This window comes from Protopterus annectens, chromosome 4.part0, assembly GCF_019279795.1.
Source record: "Protopterus annectens isolate FY-2018-M chromosome 4.part0, PAN1.0, whole genome shotgun sequence".
NCBI lineage: Eukaryota > Metazoa > Chordata > Ceratodontiformes > Protopteridae > Protopterus > Protopterus annectens.
The window spans coordinates 1,722,846,762-1,722,867,059 of NC_056733.1; positions in this window are offsets into that span (position 1 = coordinate 1,722,846,762).

Consider the following 20,298-nt stretch of genomic DNA (forward strand, 5'->3'; position numbering starts at 1 on the left):
TGTCTGGGTGCCTTTGCCTTTATTTCTCTTCAAATATCTTTGAATCTGCTTTTTTTGTATTGATTAATTTGGCTTTCTCCTTTGCATAAATATTATGCCACGTTACAGCTCTCTTTCTTCCCCATGTCCATGTTTTTTTTTTATACGTTGTTTCATTCTTCATACTTTTACATTTCCTCAGTCGTATCTTTTTTTCCGAAACAGCCCAAGGTTTCTTGGTCTGCATAATGTTTTTCATAGATTTGTTGTATTAATGAACACACATTTGCATTTGAAACTTTTGGCAGTTTTTCTTTTGTGAGAATTTTTTTCCCTCTAATTTCTTTCTTATTCTTTTTGAATATCTTCTATCCTAAAATTCTTGGCTTTTTGCATAATAGTAACAATACATAATTTCTTTCTTAATCTGAATAATCCACTCTGTCATCTTTATGGCAATTTTTTTGACCTGTCAGTTTTTGAGGACTGCTACTTCCTTGAAAATTAGTGGGCTACCCCCCAGCCTAGTCTAACCCCATTGTAGGAATGTTTACATGTCTTGAGGATTCCACACATTTCTTCCAGTCTTGGCACCTACTAGGATGAGGAACTTTTTTATCCTGGAACTTGTGCACCCAGATAAAATACAATATATATATATATATATATATATATATATATATATATATATATATATTTGTCAGTCTTATCTTGGAGACAGTTTATAAAAACAGGGTCCTCCTCATGAAGGTGCTCAGCGAGGCTTGAGGATAAATTCCCTTGCAGCAATGCTACTCTGCTTTGCCTGCTGATGTCATTATCTCTCCATCTGGAGTTCTGAAGGAAGGAATGGAGTACAGATAATTCATTAAAAATATGAGAACAAAGTGAAGATATGGCTGTTGCATTTTGCCCCGACAAGTAGTAGAGGATTTTTTTTCATTTTCCTTGTACACAAAATGGAAGGAACATGTTTAGGCTGATTTGCGCCTTAAGCAAGCAATCCTTAAGAAAGCTGGAAAACTTGCAGGAGTGCATTACTTTACTATTTTGGAAACAGTATTTCAAGGCAGAATAGACCTGCCCCTACAGATTAGAAATGCAAATATTTTTGAAAATTTCTCTAATAAGTGTAGTGAAATAAAATTGTTAGAAGTACATGGGTGGAAAACATAGGGACTAGACAGATGTATTCTTAAGCTAAATCTGAAGTTTCAAAGAGGGATACTGAATGGTGGCAGGAAAGAACCCTCTAACCACAATTTCAAGTACGATGTGATATCCTTGGTATGAGTTAAGTTATAATTTTGTCAAGGAGCTGTTGCTTTCAGTGTAAAAGGTGGCATTGTTTCAGCAAAAAAAATCATGATGGAATTTACTGGCATACATTTGCAAATTGGAGGGACAGTGTAGAGCTGGGAAATATAAGTACTTACTGCTTAAATAAAGTAAATAAAGGGCTTAATGGCTCTACAAGTAATGAATCAAAAAGATGGAAAAATAATAAGGGCTACCCAAGGTCCAGGAATAGCAGTTTAGTTATCCTGATATATCCATGTTTGATGAGGAGAAGAAACAGAGAGGTGTATGGCCTGGAAATGCTGGACAGGGAGAGACAGAGAGAATGAGTAAGGTAGAAGCACTATGTCAGCAAGACTGGATTGAGTGGAGTGATGGGTGCACGATCAAAGAGTACATTTACAACAGAATTTTCCACTTCTTTATTTGCATCTGCCTTGTGATGGGATGAGCAGAAGATGGAGAGAAAACTGCTTTGGAAATAGGATGAGAGGTTCTATGCACTGCTGTGACACTGACTCTGGAAAGTGTATATGACCTAAAAGGAACAAATTGGCAGTCAGCTTCTGTCATGGAAATAACGGACACCATTTTTAAACATCATTTCTTTTATATATGGACATATGCCTTAAGGGTGAGCAAAAGCTGTTTTTTCACCAAAATATTCCTACATATTGCATTAAATACTGTTTGCATGAAATGTTTATGTGCTACAAATTATTATTATTATTATTATTATTATTATTATTATTATTATTATTATTATTATTATTATTATATGGTGTAAAATAGGAAATGTATGAACAAGGAGGGGAATACCACTATGTGCATGGGGGAGCAGCTCTGCATTCCGGTCACTTCCTTTGCAGGGAAGAAGCAGGCTACAGACTGCTGAACTATACAATAATAACATGTCTATATTCAAAATAAATGTCACTATATAGAAAAAACATCTCACTGCCTGGACATATCTACTCTACATTTCCTTTCTCATTTTAAGATTGCCCATAACATTTTTTTATAACCCAGACAGACACCCTGCCACTAGACAGTTATTAAAGTAGTACCCCCCCCAAGAACTCTGATCACTGAGCTAACACCTAGTACTCACTCAGAAATGTAAAACTCACAATTGTGACTGAGTATAACCTGCATACATTACTAAACTTTTGAACTCAGTCCCAGCAGATATCTAAATAATATCTAATTTTTCTAAAATTTAAAATTGTTTTAAGACATACCTCTTAAGTAAATGGGCCTACTTGAGTAGCATCCTATTAACAAGGCCATCTGTGATTTACAGTTTTAATGAAATCATGCTTACAAGCCCCATGAAGTCAGACCTATCAACTGAGCAGTACAGTCCTTGTGCCAACCCAATTACTATATCCCCATTTCACACAGTCAAGTCAAATAAATAAAACAAAATTCTCATATGTCACATAGTAATATCAATAATGCTGACTATTCGACTTACACATATGAATCTTATGTGATGCATACACACACACACACACACACACACACACACACACACACACACACACACACACACACACACACACACACACACATACATATATAGGTTCATAGGTAGGTACTAGGCTATTGGCCCTAGGGCCTATATAAGCCTAGTCAAACGGTATCCTGGCTTTCGCCACCCAAAAAAATTTTCCTGTGGCCCTGTCGAGCAGAGCCACAGAAGTGATCCCTGGGGTGAATTTCCTATCTCCCATCCAATCATCAAGATTTTTCTTAAAGAGTGGTAATGAGGAGCTTTGTTTGATATAGATAGGCAGTTTGTTCTAGAGTATGGGAAGTCTCTCCGACAGGAATCTATCCCGCCAGCATGTTCTGTTTATTGTGGTGACAAGGTTTAGTTCCCTAGATCATGTAGCTTGGAGGGATTGGGATTTCTTTAAGTGGAGCATGTCCAACTGCTCTGGGTGTGACATAGCTTTGTATGTTAGGCAGAGATTGCCTCTGAGTAGGTGATATGCGACGGAGTAAAGCTGGAGTTTTTTTGAGACAGTCTGCATAGGGCATCTGTTTGAGAGGTACTTCTGCGACCTTTCCAGTTGTTGTAGATGTCTTGTAAGGTACATACCAAAAGGGGCGTTGTACTCTATAATGGATCTAATGAGTGATGAGTAGAGGGGAACAATGACCTCTTTTTTCCTGGATGAAAAACCTTTTGTGACTAGGTGTGCCATGCAGAAGGATTTCCTGACTACTGTGGCGATGTGATTATCAAAGGATAGACTACTATCCACCTGTGTCCCAAGGTCTCTTATCACACTTTCAGTGTTAAGTAGACTACCACCTATGTGGTAGTTCATGGGTACACAGTTTTTACCAAAAGAGATGACAATGCACTTTTTGGCATTGAGCTTGCGGCCATGGCTTTGACACCAATCATCTGTCTCACTGAGGCCCTTTTGTAGGATTTCCACATTGTTAGGAGTTTTGATTATGGCTCCTAGTTTGCAGTCATCTGCAGACTTTGTTATCCAAAGACCTTCTGTGTTAGCCTGCACTTCAGAGAAGTAGATACAAAACAGGAGAGGACACAGGACTGAACCCTGTGGTACTCCACTTGTCACTGGTCTGAAGTTGGATTTAGAGTCTGCTACTTTCACAGTGTGGGTTCTGTCAGTGAGCCATTTGGCAACCCATCTTGTGACATAGGGTTTTATACCTAGTTTAGTGAGTTTATCTATAATTCCAGAGTGGTGGATGGTGTTGAAAGCCTTGGTGAGATCTAGATAGGCTGTGTGAACCACCTTACCCATATCTACGGCTTTGGTGACCACTTCAAAGATGTCTATCAGGTTTAGGAGACATGATCTGCCTTTTACAAACCAGAACTGGGTAGGGTCCAGAGTTTGGAGATTACCAATGTCATTGTTTATAAGTTCCATGATGATATGTTCCATAGCCTTGCAGACCAGGCTCATCAAGCTAATGGGGTGGTAGTTCCCAGGGTACATGGTGGCTCCCCCTTTGTGGAGTGGGATAACCGTTGCTGTGCACCATACAGTGGGCACAAAGCCTGAGGTGAGGCTTATGAATGAACATGGTACTTAGGTGGGGTGCAGGTTAATTCTGTAGTTCATCCAGGGATGTTGTTAGGTCCCATGGATGCTGTGTTCTTGGCTTTGGAGAGTGTGCTTTTTACCTGTACAGCTGTAATTACAGGAACGTTGCATTCATCCGGTATAGAGATGGGCCTTTTAAGGGCTGAGAGAGGGGAAAAGTTAGCACTGAACCTATCTGCCAGGATGTTGGCAATATCAGTTGGTTCTGTATATTTAGTGCCATTGTGTTGTAACTCAGAGCAGATCTCAATGTTGCCATTGAGATTCTTGACATAGATATAGAATGCTTTGTGGTTGTCTTTAGAATCAGTGGCGATTTTGTTTTCGTAACTAGAATTGGAGGATTTTATGAGGGATCTCAGCTTCTTACTGAGGCTGGCCAGGGAGTTCCTCCAATCATGGGATTTTACTCTTTTTTGCAACAGTTTCTTTCTTCTGTTGTAGAGTTTGTTTATGGCAGGGGAACACTAGATTGGCTTCCTTTTTTTGGAGGATAGCATCTTGGTTCTGTTAGGGATTGAACAATCCATGCACTCGTGTAAGTGCTTATAAAGTGCATTTGTATAGGATGCAGCAGTCATACCTCTATTGTCCTTCAGCATGGGTGTCGTGAAGTTTGCCACTTCTGTCTTAAGAAGAGTGAAGTTGGCTTTGGAGAAAGTTTTTATGGTAGTTTCCCTAATGGGGGTGGGGGTGGGATGTGGAAGTCTAGGGTGATTAGCTTGTGGTCAGATCTGACCAAAAAGGAATTGGCCTCTGGTGTGGTACACTGGTTGCCCATGTTGGTAATGACCAGTTCTAGGATATTGCTGCCCTGGTGGGGGTGTGTACACGTTGATCCAAGGCATTGGAATTTATGAGTTCCAGAAAACTTTGAGCACAGAGTTGGTATATGAGTAGTTTTCCTACTTAATGGTGGGGTAGTTGAAATCGCCCACTATTAGGGTGTTAGGTTGTACCCAAATACTTTCCAGTTTATCAAGAAATGAGGAGTGGGAATCCTGGGGCATGGTGGGGGATCTGTAGCAAGCTACAATTTGGATTGCTGTCTTGCCCAGAGTTAGTTGCACTTGGATAATCTTGGATGCATTATTCTAAGCAACTAGCCTGGAGGTGCGGATATCCTTAATGAATATGGACATGCCTCCACCTTTAGTGTTTCGGTCCAGGTTAGGTGGCTGAAAGGTGTGATATGAATTATAGCCTGGTAATGCAGGGGTGCTCTCTGGAGCCTTGAAACAGTTCTCTGTCACTGCACAGATGTCGATGTTCTCCATTTTAAGGAGTGCCTCGAGTGAGTGCATTTTAAGGTTTAGGCTTCTAGCATTGAGTAGCATTACCCTCAGATTTTCCTTGCTTGTACCTGTTACGGTGGTGAATTTGTCATTTGACCCTTGCCTAAAAAAGGCACTATAGGGGTGGCAAGAGCCTTAGCCAGTATCCAGAATCCCAAGGGTGACAGGTGCAGGCCATCTCTGGCAAAACATCATGGTTTGTCGATCATGTCATCTCAGGCATATAGATACTGGATCTCCTGAGAATGACACCAGAAGCTTAGCCAATTGTTGAAGTCAATCATTTTGTACTTGTACTGTGGTATCATTTTGGGTGATGGCAGGATGCTACTCAGGGCTAGGGTCATACCTGCTTGGGCTACAAGATCAGACAACACCTTCATGTCTCTTTTCATGTAGTCCAGGGAGGAATGTCTCAGGTCATTCACACCAACGTGGACAATGACAGAGTCATATTTGTACTTGTTGTGGAGTGACCTGAGTGCATGCATTATGTTGAAGATCCTGGCCATGACAGGCAGCTGACAGTAACTTTCTCCTTGTTTAATCTGGTGAGTGGAACATCAGTGTGCCTGACTATAGAGCCACCTATGACTATAATGTTGAGTACGTTGTTATGCCTTATGGGCTGTGGTTGAGTGGCACACTGAGTTTGTGGGCTATGTGTAATTTTGGTTGTATTGGGGGGTGGTTGCTTGCGTTTCTGCTTTGGAGGTCCCTGTTGCTTGGGTAGATTTTTATTGAGAGCCTCCATGAATGTAGGTGTGTGTTTTGTTTTTCTATGTGTGTGTTTTGGTGGTGTAGGTTTTGAGGGACTATGTGATAAGTGTGATGTGGTGCAAGTGTTTACCTTCTCCTCTTGACTGTCTAGTCCAGTCTTGGGTGAAGAGAGCTTTGCTTCCAGTTTGGCTATATAAGTGCATCTCTCACAGGTTGTAGTATTGGGTAGTAGGAGGAGAGGGTTGTCTGTGTACATGAGGCAATTGCTGCCTTACCCCAAGATGCCCAGATTCATCAGGTAGATAGGAGAAAACACCGGGAGCTGACCGTTAGACATGCTTGGATAGGTGCTTACTTATTAAGTACTAAAAACTGTTTTCCTCTAGAAAAGTGAGGAAGGTTGAGTGCTATAGTAATTTGTAGCTTATTTAGTGCTTTCAATGAGTTCTGAACAAGTGCTGAGCTCAAAGAAACAGATCCGAGTGCTGAAACTAAAAAACTGGCTAGTTCTAAGAAACAAAATTAAGCTAGAAGGCGTCCCTCCAACACAAAAAGGCTTGGGGGCTCAGAAGCTTACAAACAGTCCTGAATACAGCAAATCTGTATCTGGACTAGTCGACTTACAGGAAATGCAGGAAACAAGCTTAGATTTTTTTTTTTTTTTTTTTGTTAGTTACAATAGATGTGTCTGAGCTTAACATGCTAGCTTCATATTAAACACTTCATTTTAATTTTCTGGGTTTACTAACACTAACTCATTTTGTTACAGCAGCAATGCATGTACATGGCCACATATGTAGTTAGAATATCAGCTACAATATGCAATTTAGCTTAAAAGTGAGTCTTAGTAGTTTTCATTATAAAGGTAATACAGTTGCCAGTCAGCAATCCACTCTCAAGAAGCAAACTGATATTGTAGACTGTATACAAGTATCAAAGCATTCACATGTCTGAGCAAAAATGTGAAAGGGTTTCCATGTCAGTAAAATCAACTGCCTGTCTTAAATATACAATGTTTCATCACCCAGAATAGGCCTACTATAGGAGATAAAGATTAAAAAGTCTGGATCTGGACTCTTTGTGAAAAGGTGGGCATGAACACATTTTGCCAATTGTGCCTCATCTTCAAAATGTGCAGTTGTAATATTTTTGTGCAATTAATTAGTGTAATCTATTAAAGAAACACTCATTGCTTGCTTGGCAGATGGATTATTCTTCAAGTAGGCTTTTCACTAAGACTATTCACCTTGCAAGCATCTATGGCCCTAATACAAGTGACACCAGATGATAAAAAAGTTTTATTCAAGCTTTGAAGCAATTGTCTGCAAACACATCTAATGTTTTGGTAGGATGTGACTTTATTACTGAATTAAATCCAGAGATGGGTAGAATCCCAGCAAGCACAAGTAGATTACAATACTGAAGAAGTAAATTCCATGTTACTAGCAGGGGCAGCCCATGCTATTGGACTGCCAGACTGCAGCCCCCCCCCAGCTGTAAAAAATGAAGAAATACTGCAGCCCCCCCAGCTGTAAAAAATGAAGAAATTAAAAGAAAATAAAAAAAAATAAATGTTAAAAAAAATTCAAAATTCGCAGACTTTTGCACACTAGTCCGGACAGCTGCTGAGACAGTCTGGAGCATGCACAGACTGTTTCAGCAGCAGTCCAGACTGGGAAACATGGAAGAAGAATAGACTGTCCTGGAAACTTGCTGGGCGGACATGGTTTGCAGCTATGGAGTTTATGGACAGGCATGGTTTGGTTTATGGACAGGGATTTGGAGCAGGTAAGTGTGTGGTTTGCAGCTATGGAGTTTATGGACGGGGATTTGGAGCAGGTAAGTGTGTGTGTGTGTGTGTGTGCGTGTGTGTGTGTGTGTGTGTGTGTGTGTGTGTGCCCCAGTTGCTATATACTGGTAGCTAGACTCATGGTGGTGTGGTAGGGAATACTTCAGGCTTGAACCCTGTACCTTGTATACAGGTGTTAAAGACCTGAATTCTCTACCCACCACCATTTGTAAAAAAAGTGCAGATTTTTGCCTCATATTTGATCTGATCTGTTCCTCATAATATCTGTGGTTTCTAAATGTTGCAATGCTTGATATTTGATGGTGCAGTGGTAGCATTGTTGCCTCACAGCTGAAGGTTCTCAGGTTTGATTCTTGGCTGGGGTGCCTTCTTTGTGGGGTCTGCATCTTCTCCCTGTGTTTGTGTGGGTTTGCTTTTGTGTCCTCCCATGCTACAAAGACATGTCTGCATTATTTCTCCCTGGGCCTCTGCTGAAAATTGTTTTTGTTCCATCAGAAATAAAATTGACAGGCATTTTGAATTTCAGACTTCATATTCTTCAGAAAATACATAGTAAGACAACCTAAGTTTATAAGATGAATATTTGAAATTTGTCCTTAATTTTGGGACTGCATTACCCCATTATTGGCTTTGTCCAGGTATTTTGCGCTAAGGTTGACAGCTATGGCAAGAACTGAATTCACTGAATATGTTTGAGGGCTGTATTCCCTCATTACTGGGTTTGTCCAGGTATTTTTTGCTAAGAGGTTGACAGCTATGGTGAGAACTGAATTCATTAAATGATAGCCATTTAAGTTTCAGTCTTCCGCTCTTTCACAAAGCAGCTGATTTGGCATAGTGGTATGTTGCTCTGACTGTTTTGCACAGGGACCTTGGCAGTAAAATGTATGGTGGTAACACAGCATTTTTCTTTCACAAAGCGGTTGATTTGGCATAGTGGTATGTTGCTCTGACTGTTTTGCACAGGGACATTGGTAGTAAAATGTATGGTGGTAACACAGCATTTTTCTTTCACAAAGCAGCTGATTTGGCATAATGGTATGTTGCTCTGACTCTCTTGCACAGGGACCTTGGCAGTAAAATGTATGGTGGTAACACAACATTTTATTCTATCAACTTTCCAAGATTATACAAGCAATGCTTAATGTGTTCCTGGTTTTTGGGCTTTTGACCACCCCCCAATAAATTTGCCTTTTTCCAGATTTCTTGTGCTGCGAAGTTGAGATGCAGTTGAGTATTGAGTAGATTTTACAAGGAGCTGAGAGCTGCAGGGGAAGAGAAGTTTAGTGCTGCTTATGGTAAGTTAGCTTGCATTGTTAATAGCACAACAGGTTGTGTACTTGCTTTTGATGCAGAAGGTTGTTGGTTCTACTCCCACAAGGGATGAATGCTGCCATACTGAAAAAGTTCAGATACTAACTATGAGCCTGGTATCAGTTTGCCATCCATTTCCTATTGCAATATTACTAGCTTATCATTTTTAATGTAATACAGGCAATTTTTTCCTCAGGGCATCAGACACTTTATTTTTCGATGAAACCATGAAATATAAAGGTGTTTGCTAGCAGCAACCTCTTCATTAGTAACAGATTTATTTAATGTGGAATTATTTAGATGACTTTTTTACTTCTTCAGAGATTGTGCATATTTACTGATAATGGTGGACTGTAGAATTGTGCATATTTACTGATAATGGTGGACTGTAGAATTGTGCATATTTACTGATAATGGTGGACTGTAGAAATCTGAGTAGACTTTTATGATGGAAATGTTCTGAACTGGGCAATATTGTCATTATAGGTGCGTGCATTTTGTTTCATTGTTTACTGGAAAAATGTTCTGAGTTGGGCAGTTTTGTCATTATTGGTGCATGCGTTTTGTTTCATAGTTTACTGGAAAAATGTTCAAAACAATAGGAAGGTGTATCAAAGAGCACATGTATGTTTCATATGCAAGGGGCCTATGATTTGAAAACAGCCCAGAATTAATCTTTATCTGTCACTGGTAAAATATATTTTCTTTGAATGTGGGTTTCAATGCTGTTTCAATGAATGTGAGTTTCAAGGGCAGAGAAGTTTTAATGCTAAGTTTGTTTAGCAGATGTCTTAGTGTTTGTGCTGTAAAATGCAAAATAAAACTTTCAAATGAAGTCCAAATCATCATAGAAGTAAATCAGTATGCACATTAGTGTTTATGGTAAATGGAGTGAAATAGCCAAGTAATGGATCATTGGAATGGCTGCAGGGGGAGGCTCCATTCGACCATGATTTTTTGAGGGGGAAGGGTGGCAAACTTAAAGATGGCCCCAGCTGAACTATACCTCCCAACTGTCCAGATTTTCAAAGAATGAATAGATTTTTGCTTCTTATTTTTGGTTTGTTCCTCATAAAATGTGTGGTTTTCTGGCAAATCATTTAGGAATTAAGTCACTAAATAATGACACACTGAGTTTCAGACTTCATAACCTTCAGAAAAATGCATGCTAAAGTAAGACCTGTTGTTCTATCAACTGTCTCAGTTTATACAAGAGCAATTTTTAGTACTGTTTATATGTTCCCCCAATATATTTGGCCTTGTCCATATTTATTGCATTAACAGGTTGAGAGGTACTTGCAAATAAATTGCTTTATAGAATTAGGCAAAGCCAAACCTCTCAACTGTCCCTGATTTTGGCTGAAAATGTTGCTCTTCCCCCTAATAATCACTCTGCAAAATAGCAGTTTTGGAAGAAAACATGGAGGGTTTACAATTAAGAAATAACTGTAATAATCAGAGTTATGGATTACTTTTATTTCAGAAATGCATGTAGATTATTTTATTTTGTCAGCTGCTCAAGTTAGTAGTACTAATATTAAAGTGTCCCTTCTTTGACAGGTTCCCAGCTGTATTGTGTGGCTATTTTATATTTTTACATCACATTTTTGGTCCATTTTTCATAAAATTGTGGGGGTTTTTTTTGGCAAAGTAGTGACAAATCATTAAAGACTGAAGTTAGAAAAATAATGACAGACATTTGAGTTTCAGATTTCATACCATTCAGAAAATTCATACTAATGCAAGACCTATTCTATTATCTTTCTAAGTTTATAAGAGCAATATTTAAAAATTGTCCTTATTTTTGGGCTTTGTCCCACTTCTTTGTATGGCTTTGTCCAGATTTCTTGCTCTGAGGTTGAGAGGTATGACAAATGTGTCAGGGCCATCACAGTCATCCAGAGACATTTCAAATTGTGACATACTTGTTGTACCCCACTCCCCCATGTAGTGACTCTGGATGTGTCGAAGCAAGGCAAGGAGTAGTTATGCAGTGTAAATGTGCAGAGTATCCCCCCCCCCCATCCAAGGTAGACACAAGTACTAGAGTGGCTTTTCATCTGTCCTTGATTTTGCAGAATGGTCAGGTTTCTGTCATATTTTTGTACTGTTGATTTATGCTTATTACTCAAAGTGCCTGTTGCTCTGTGTTTAAGTAGCAATACTTTAATGATCATCAGGTAAGCTTGGCTGAGATCGTAAGAAGCAAGTAAGCTTTAATAAGCATACTGTTAAAGAATTGCCAACATTGAAAGCCTTTCTGTTGTTGCCATGTAGAGAATACTTAACTAGATAATGTATAAGCCTTGGGTATTGAAATGCATATGACAGTATTTGTAATAAAGGACAGGATTACATTATTTTAAGAAGCTCATTACACTTGGAGACTTCCAGTCATCTCTGCAGTCTTTACCCGTAAACTAAACAGAATGCCAGTCATGTGGTCCATAACCTGTACAATAATCCTTTTAAACAATGTATCTTGAGCTTATTTCTTGTTTGCTTTTCATTTTTTACTTTTATCATGTTTTCCCCATGAAACAAGTAGATAGTTGTCAGGCAGCAGGTCTTTTTTTGGATAAGAAACATTTTTACAAGTGGGGGCATCAGAGATTTCTACTTTCAGCATGTTACTTGGTACTTTAATAAAGTTGAATATAAATTATAATTAGAACTGCAGTGCAAGAAGTGGTTTGAGTTGAGTGCTGCTTGTTTTTCTTATACTTGATTTTGACTGGCATTCCATTAATGTATTTAAAAAGTAATTTATTTTTTCATGCCTCACAACCTTTTTGTTTCTATCGAGATATTAAGTAAACTGTCATGCAGCCAATGCATTGAAATATTTTTATTCTTCTACATTTCATTTTGTCTTGATTGGACTCTCATAATGACGGTTTGGCACCCAGGGCAGTGTATTTAGTTAGTTTTTGTGGCTTTGAACATAGCCCCTCCCCTTTCTAGCTGGCCACACCCCTTTCCATTGACCCCACCCATTCAGCTGTCTCCTGCAGCCCTCCTTTGATTTGAAGTCACCAGCCACCACTGGTTACTAGACATCAACCTTGCATACAGCTGACAGATCCAAGACCCCCCTACACACACACATACTCTCTCTCTCAAAAGATTTTACTTTCTTTGGTCCAGTAGGTTGGTTATCAACTAATCTTAATATGTGGTGTATTAATTTTACTGCATCTTATCCAATAAAAGTAATTGGTATGTCTACTGTGCCCTTATTATATCATGCCATTTTAAGCCTTAACATATTTCAAAATTCAAAACTGCCAGCATATTGGCAATGTACAATGACACAGGTGGACAGTAGTCTCTCCTTTGATGATCACATCACCACAGTAGTCAGGAAATCCTTCTACATGGCACACCTCATCACAAAAGGTTTCTCATCCAGAAAAAAAATAGGTTATTGTTCCCCTCTACTCATCACTCATTAGACTCATTATAGAGTGCAACACCCCTTTTGGTATGTACCTCACAAGACATCTACAACTGGAAAGGCCACAGAAATACCACACAAAGAGGATTACTGGCGTCAAACAGATGCCCTAGGCAGACCATCTCAAAAAACTCCAGCTTTACTCCGTCGCATATCACCTACTCAGAGGTAATCTCTGCCTAACATACAAAGCTATGTCAAACCCAGAGCTTTTGGACATGCTCCACTTAAAGAAATCCAACTCCCTCCAAGCTACACGCTCTAGGGACCTAAACCTTGTCACCACAATAAACAGAACATGCCGGAAGGATAGATTCCTGTCCCAGAGACTTCCCATACTCTGGAATAAACTACCTATCTATATCAAACAAAGCTCCTCATTAGCCCTCTTCAAGAAAAATCTTGATGACTGGATGGGAAATAGGAAATTCAACCCAGGGATCACCTCTGTGGCTCTGCTCGACAGTGGCACAGAAAAATCATTTTCTTGGGTGGCAAAAGCCAGGGTACCTTTTTGGCTGGGCTTGTATAGGCCCTAGGGCTAATAGCCTAGTACCTACCTATGAACCTATGTAAATTTGATCTTTTGTTACTAGGAAATGATGTTTCTAGTCAATGGAGAGATGAATTTTGGCAAGACTCCAGACTAAGGGAGCTAAGAATGCACTCCAAATGTCGATATTAGAAAATCACTCATTGAGAAAATGTCACTTCATTCAGTACTATGAGAACTGAAGATAAGGGCAAGTTGATGAATCTAGAACATGAAATCACCAAGAAGGAATCATTACTAAAATCATCTGTATTAAAAGAACATCGCTCTTGAAACTGAAGAGCTTAAAGGGAATGTAGTAGCATTAGATATAAAGAAATAACAGATAGATGGGAATATCTTATCTTGGGCAAAAGGCTTTAACTCTCAAAAACTATTAACATTTAGCAAGAAAATGTGACAAAAGAAACAAAGAACTGACAATACATGCATTAAGAAACTCATCTGGAAACTTAAATAAAGATCCAAGAGAAATGAATAATATTGTAAAAGAGAATTTCCAGTCATCTTGCAGTGGCAACATAATCACAGAAATGAAATAGTGCAATTCCTCTCACAGTTTATGCAACCACAGATATCTGGGTTTCCTATAAAAACCATTAAGTTTTACATAATTAAATAAAGCCATAGATGACTGCAATGGCAGAAATTCCTAGCCTAGACCAACTTACGGATTACTTTTCCAAACACTTTTTAAAGTTTAAATCTGTAATAGGCACTCCTCTTCATTTTTTCAATCATGTATTGACTGAAAATGATTTCCATCAGAGTCTACTAGGCTGAAAGTCATCATAATACCTAAACCTAATAAGGATAGTGTAATTTATATTGTTAGAAACCTATTTTATAAACCTGTTTCCTATCTAAAATCTGATCTAAAAATATACACAATTCTTTATAATACCCAAAACTAATAAGGATATTGTTATTGTTCCTAAAATCTGATAAAAAAATACACACACACACACACACACACACACACACACGCCTACAGAAAAACTATAATAACTCAGTCTTATTACAACTTCAAATTTACTTAAAACCAGCTATTAGCCCAAAACATATCCCCTTCTCTGTAGTGACAACATAATCTTACCTAGGAAATACTATGATGTTGGAAATGGAAAAAAGATTAGAAAATAATGCTAAACATTTTATACAATTCAGACAGGACGAACACTTACATTTCCTAAAAGAGAATCTTCTCCTCATTCATAAACTGTTAGCAAGTAAAATATTTATCCTCCCCCAAATGCTACATTTGTTAAGATACTCTCCACATGCTACCTTTTCAAAATTTACTAAGAATGTCAGAACTTCGTGGATAACATCTTGTGGATGGCAATCATCCTAGAATAAATAGGTGTAAGCATTATATACCAAAATGTTATAGGGGATTTGGATTCTCCTCACTGTGCAGCTTCAGCAGTAGGCCCTTCTAGAGAGCTATAGCAGCCTGTACTCCATTTTGGTGTTACCTGAACTTCATTACATTCTGTTTCCAGATCAGCTCTAGTCAAAGCATCTTTGTTGAAAATTTGATAACTTGGGAATATGGGCAGTTGGTATGAGGCAAATAAATGGAATAAACATTGTGAACATTAAGGTATTATACTTGATTCTATTGCAAGTAATAACAGACTGAAGAAAATTAAAGATAATCCATTTTGGTTGGTGAGCTGATTACTGCCGGCATTACATATATCAACAATTTACAGGACTTAAGAAGCTCTCAGTTGCTGGCTTTTATACAGCTAAAAAGTGGATTTCTCCTAGCCAACCTAACATGGTAGTGATTTTCATCTCAGAATTGTAAGTTGGCACACTTCTGTGACAAATTAGTGACTTAACAGGAAGCCAGTAATTTCAACGATAAACACACAACTTAAAATTAAATACATTATATAACATGCAGCCTGAACCCTCTGACACAGTGTAAAGGAATTAAAAAGAAAATGGGAAGATTGGCTCCAAATAAAAAATGTTCTATCTGAATAGATTCAGTATTTACAAGTCCTACACGTGCCAAGCTAATTCATGGCTGGCAACTGACCCCTACATAACTTAATTAGAGATCTGTACAGCTATTAGATGTGACCTAATGAGTGATGACACATCTATATTTTGGTGATTATTTTTCCCCATATGAGTCCTGTAACTAGAACTCAATAGTTTGGGCTCTGAGTTGTTATTGTTGCAGTTCTAGCACTTTTTTAGCACTGAAAACAAAACATACAGCTGATGAAGGGTCAATACAAATTCACATATTAGCTCACAAATTAAAAGACAGGTGTTCCATTCTGACCGATATGAGTATATATAGTTCTCAACCTCTTAGCACAAAACATCTGGCCAAAACCAAAAATAATGGGTGTACAAAGCCCCACAAATAGGGACGCATTTTAAATATTGCTCTTATAAACTTAGAAAGTTGATAGACTAAAAAGTCTTGTGTTACCATGTATTTTCTGAAGGATATGAAGTCTGAAACTCAAATGCCTGTCATTTTTAGTGAATTTAATCTTCACTGATTTTGCCACAAAAATCCAGAAAATCACAAAGTTTTTGAGGAACAGACCACAAATATGAGGCAAAAATCTGGATAGTTGAAAGGTATGGAATACACAGAAAGAATATCGGTACATCATTTTAAACTTTGCAGATTTTTTTTAGCAGAGTAAATTAACAGTTGTATTCCATCTTTCTTTGTGAGAGATGAAATATACAAACAATTTTGATAATAACACTGATGTTTAGTGACACTGATAATGCTTTACATGTTAAATATTTTACTGAATGTTCTGCAGTCTATTTTATTTTCCTGTGATTCACTATTACCTTAATAAAAGTGTTATTTAGAAAATATTGTAAAGGATTCAATTAGATTGTCCATGTTTTTATGTACTTCACTATTTCTGCTTATTCATAGCAATGTGCAAGCTAACACTATCTCCTGATTAGTGACAGAATGAATCATTTATAAACAGTTCTATTTTTGCTTGCTGTGGCGTCAGAAACAGAATGGCTGCACATTTTGCTGTGAGTATATGTATGTAAATAGAGAAATCAAGGAGTTGTCACAAGTTGCATTTTAGGTAATATAGGTGACGCACACAAAAGACTCCATCTGCTGGGAGAATCACAGTAACAACACAGTATTGAAAATGAGCGTTTCTGTTCCTTTAATCAATGTAATGGATCTTCATCAGATAAAATCCCAATTTAAACTTCCCTCTGTTGTAGACTGACTAAGCTCTTTAGCTGGATTTCTAATAAGATAAAAACTGCTTCATGATGCCTGATTCTCAAACAGCTGGAATCTTTTGTGTGTGCCTTTTTTGACATTATTGGTTTCGGTAATACAGATGAGAGAAAGTAAACATCAGGGTCAGGGGAGACAGAACTACTTGATCCAATATGTGGAATGTTTAGGAATTAGTTAACTAGACATAGAGGCAAGAAGGGATGTTGGGAATCTTTTCTAGCTATTTCTAGTTTGTTTATTTTCCTTTGCTGCTGTTTTCCATGTTCAAGAAAAATAAATAGCGGAATGCATGCCAACAGTGCAACCAGAGGCTGTCAGACTAATGCATTACAGTCAGTCTCACTGTTTTGTATTAACGTATACTCTTAAAATGCTTAGCTGAATGTTGTCATAAATGTATGTATAACACAGTGCTTTTTATTTATCTGTATTATATCATATTGCTTACATATATGATCTTGTTTCAGATTGTGCAAGCACATGAAAAGGATAAGCTGGGGAACTGTACTGTTTATATATGCTGGACCAGTTGACAAGTTTTGGTGTGAACAAGTTTTGGTGTGAACAAGTTTTTAGAAGTATATCAGTATGGTCCTGGCAAAAATATGCACACCAAAGTAGTCTGCAGAATGGTGGGGTCTTGGAAATACAATGGTCTTTGGGTCTAGCTATACTGGAGCAGCTGTGGGCTATGGGTCGAGGGAGAAAAATGTTGTTTTTTTTTGGAATATATGTGTGTGTGTGGGGGGGGGGTGTAAACAACTCTAACCAAGAGTGAGAGAGGAAGTTTTGACAAGGCTAAAGCAAGGAAGGATACAAACTGAACTGTGTCAGATAAAGTTTAAGAATGAAGAAACTGATCATTTGTGAAGAAAGTGGTATAAAAGGGTGAAGAAGATGAGCTATGCTGGAGGAGGGAAGGAACAAGGGATAGCTATTTTTCTACAAGTGGAGCAGGTAAAGAGAGAGTCTTTGGCATGTGAGGAAATGCAAAACTGAAATGAGTAATGAGGTGAAGGTAGGGGAAGGGAGTATTTTTCTGTGTGCACTTTATACCCTAAATCAGTGTGATAGCAAGTTATGAGGTAAGGGATTGGGAAGGAAAGTAGTTGTAGGAGAGAGGACAGAAAATGTCTGATTTGAGAAAATCTGCATAGTTGTAGATCTGTAGGACAACTTTATTGAAAGGTAGAACAACACATGCAATGTCAAGAATATGAAAGGAGAGGAATGGAGAAAGGAGGGCTTATCAATTTATGGAGGTACTGATGAGGAGGGAATGCTGTGTTACATCTATTAGAAAAGATCTGCAGATTAGATACTTATTGAGATATGAGGATGGAGGACAGACATTTTTCACTTCATGTCATGGTTAGAGCTGTAGTAAACTGGTGTATTCAGCAGGATAATATATACAAAGAGTTTGATGTTTGGGACTGAAAAAAAAGCAACTAGGGAGAGAGGCTTCATTGACTACAAGATAATATAATTAGACAGAAAGTAGGTGATGGCCAAGTTGGAAGCAGAATTACATGGGATACATTAAACATGCCCTCTAAGGGACAAATTATTTAAAAGAAGGGTTGTGGATGAAGGAAAAAGATGTACAAGTAAGGAATTTAGGTAAGGAATTTTGAACTGAAGAGGCAAGTTGAACATAAATTTTAGAGGCAAATTGAACACAGATTTTTACTGACCAAAATAAGAGGATGCTGAGAGTGCAAGTCTAGAAATGGAAAATTAAGGAGTCAATGATGATTCAGAGTTCAGACTGAGGCAAAGCTAACAGTAGGAAAGCAGTATGGTACTGGGAGGGGGCGGGGTTAAGACAAGAAATTTACTAGCATGGAAGATGAAGGAACAAGAGTACTAGAGAAGATTTACCAAAGTGGCATGGAGAGAATGAGACACAAACTGGGGAAATATCTGGTACAGTAACAGGCTGAGTAGGAATGGGATAGGATAAGGGGGTTGTGGAGGTAGGACTATAGCCAGAATATCAGTAGTGTAAGGTATGTAGAAGTGCAGAAGGTTATCAAGGAAATTACTATAAACTGATGAGGGAGGAAGAAGAATGTAAAGCTTTGAATAAAGTTTAAGCAGGAAATTGGGTACTGGAGGAAAAAGTCGTAATTCTGATGCCTGAGGTTTAACATGAGCTGGATGCCCCATAAATTGTACAATGACTTCTTTGATCTGTGATGATGCACAGATATTTATATGGTTTTGCCAGACAAATTAAAAGAGGTATTCTAGACGTTTGTATAGGATGGGCAGGTTGGCTTTATGAGAAGTAGGTTGTCCACAGCTAATTGGAAGCAATTGCTAAATTTTATGAACTAAGTAGAAAGAGAGAAAGAAGAAGGGTACAGAGTGGTGCTATTTGCTATTCTAGAAGCATTTGATACAACTGATTAGGATTTTATGGGAGAAGTGTTGAGCGCAGGAATTCTGAATAGCTACTTCATAAGTGGGATTAAGGTATTATTCAAAAGAAGTTAGAGTGAGAATGGCAATCAGTGGTACAACATCAAAGGAGGTGGACATAGGAATAATGAAAATGCGAGGATATTCGTTATACCCATACCCTTGTATTATTACCTGTGCAAGTTCTTACTATAGGTTAGTATAATGGTTAGGGTATTTACCTTACAGACACAAGGTGCAGGGTTTGAGTCTTACATGGGGTTATTGGCTAGGCTTAAAATGGCCTACAAGGGCAGTTAGCCTAGTACTTATGAATATATATATATATATATTTATATATATATGTATATATAGAGAGAGAGAGAGAGAGAGAGAGATATGTGTGTGGATATATGTTTGGCAGATAGCAGGGAGTAGATTTTTTTTTTCTTGAGACAAATATGTGATGTTGTCTAGGAATGGTGGGGTTGCTCTTGCCAAAATTGCTGGAAATCTAGAAAGAGGTTTGGGGTAGAGCCTGGGCTTAAAATATATCCACCAAAACAGGAAGTTATTGTACCTGTTGGGAATGGAAGCTCTTACTGATAAAGAAATAGGGTTAAATATTTAGGACCGAATATATTACAAGATATTCCAAAGATACTAGTGGTTGATCAGAAGGAGTTAGTAGAATAAAATTGTTGAACTGTTGGATGGTTAAGGGTTTTACTTTGCTGAGGCATACAAAGGAGGTTATGGTGATAATTTGACCAACATTTTTGTATCATATAAAGCAGCTTTTCATACAACTTCAACATTTAAAGGGTGTGAATGTACAAGAAGCATGTCACTTGATTACATGGAAGATAAATAGCCATGGATTAGGATGAGCAGAATGCTGTAGGTAGGGATAGAAATGTTAGATGCTTGGATCAATCAAGTATTCAGCTTTGCATTTTGGCTACTAAATGGGAGTAATGTATACATAATCACAGTATGGGCAGAGAGGACTCTGGGAAAAGAAAACCTGGTATTAGAAGCAGATGGAGGAAACTTTGAAGCATGGGTGTAAGTTATATGGCAGGAAAAGGAAGACAGCTGA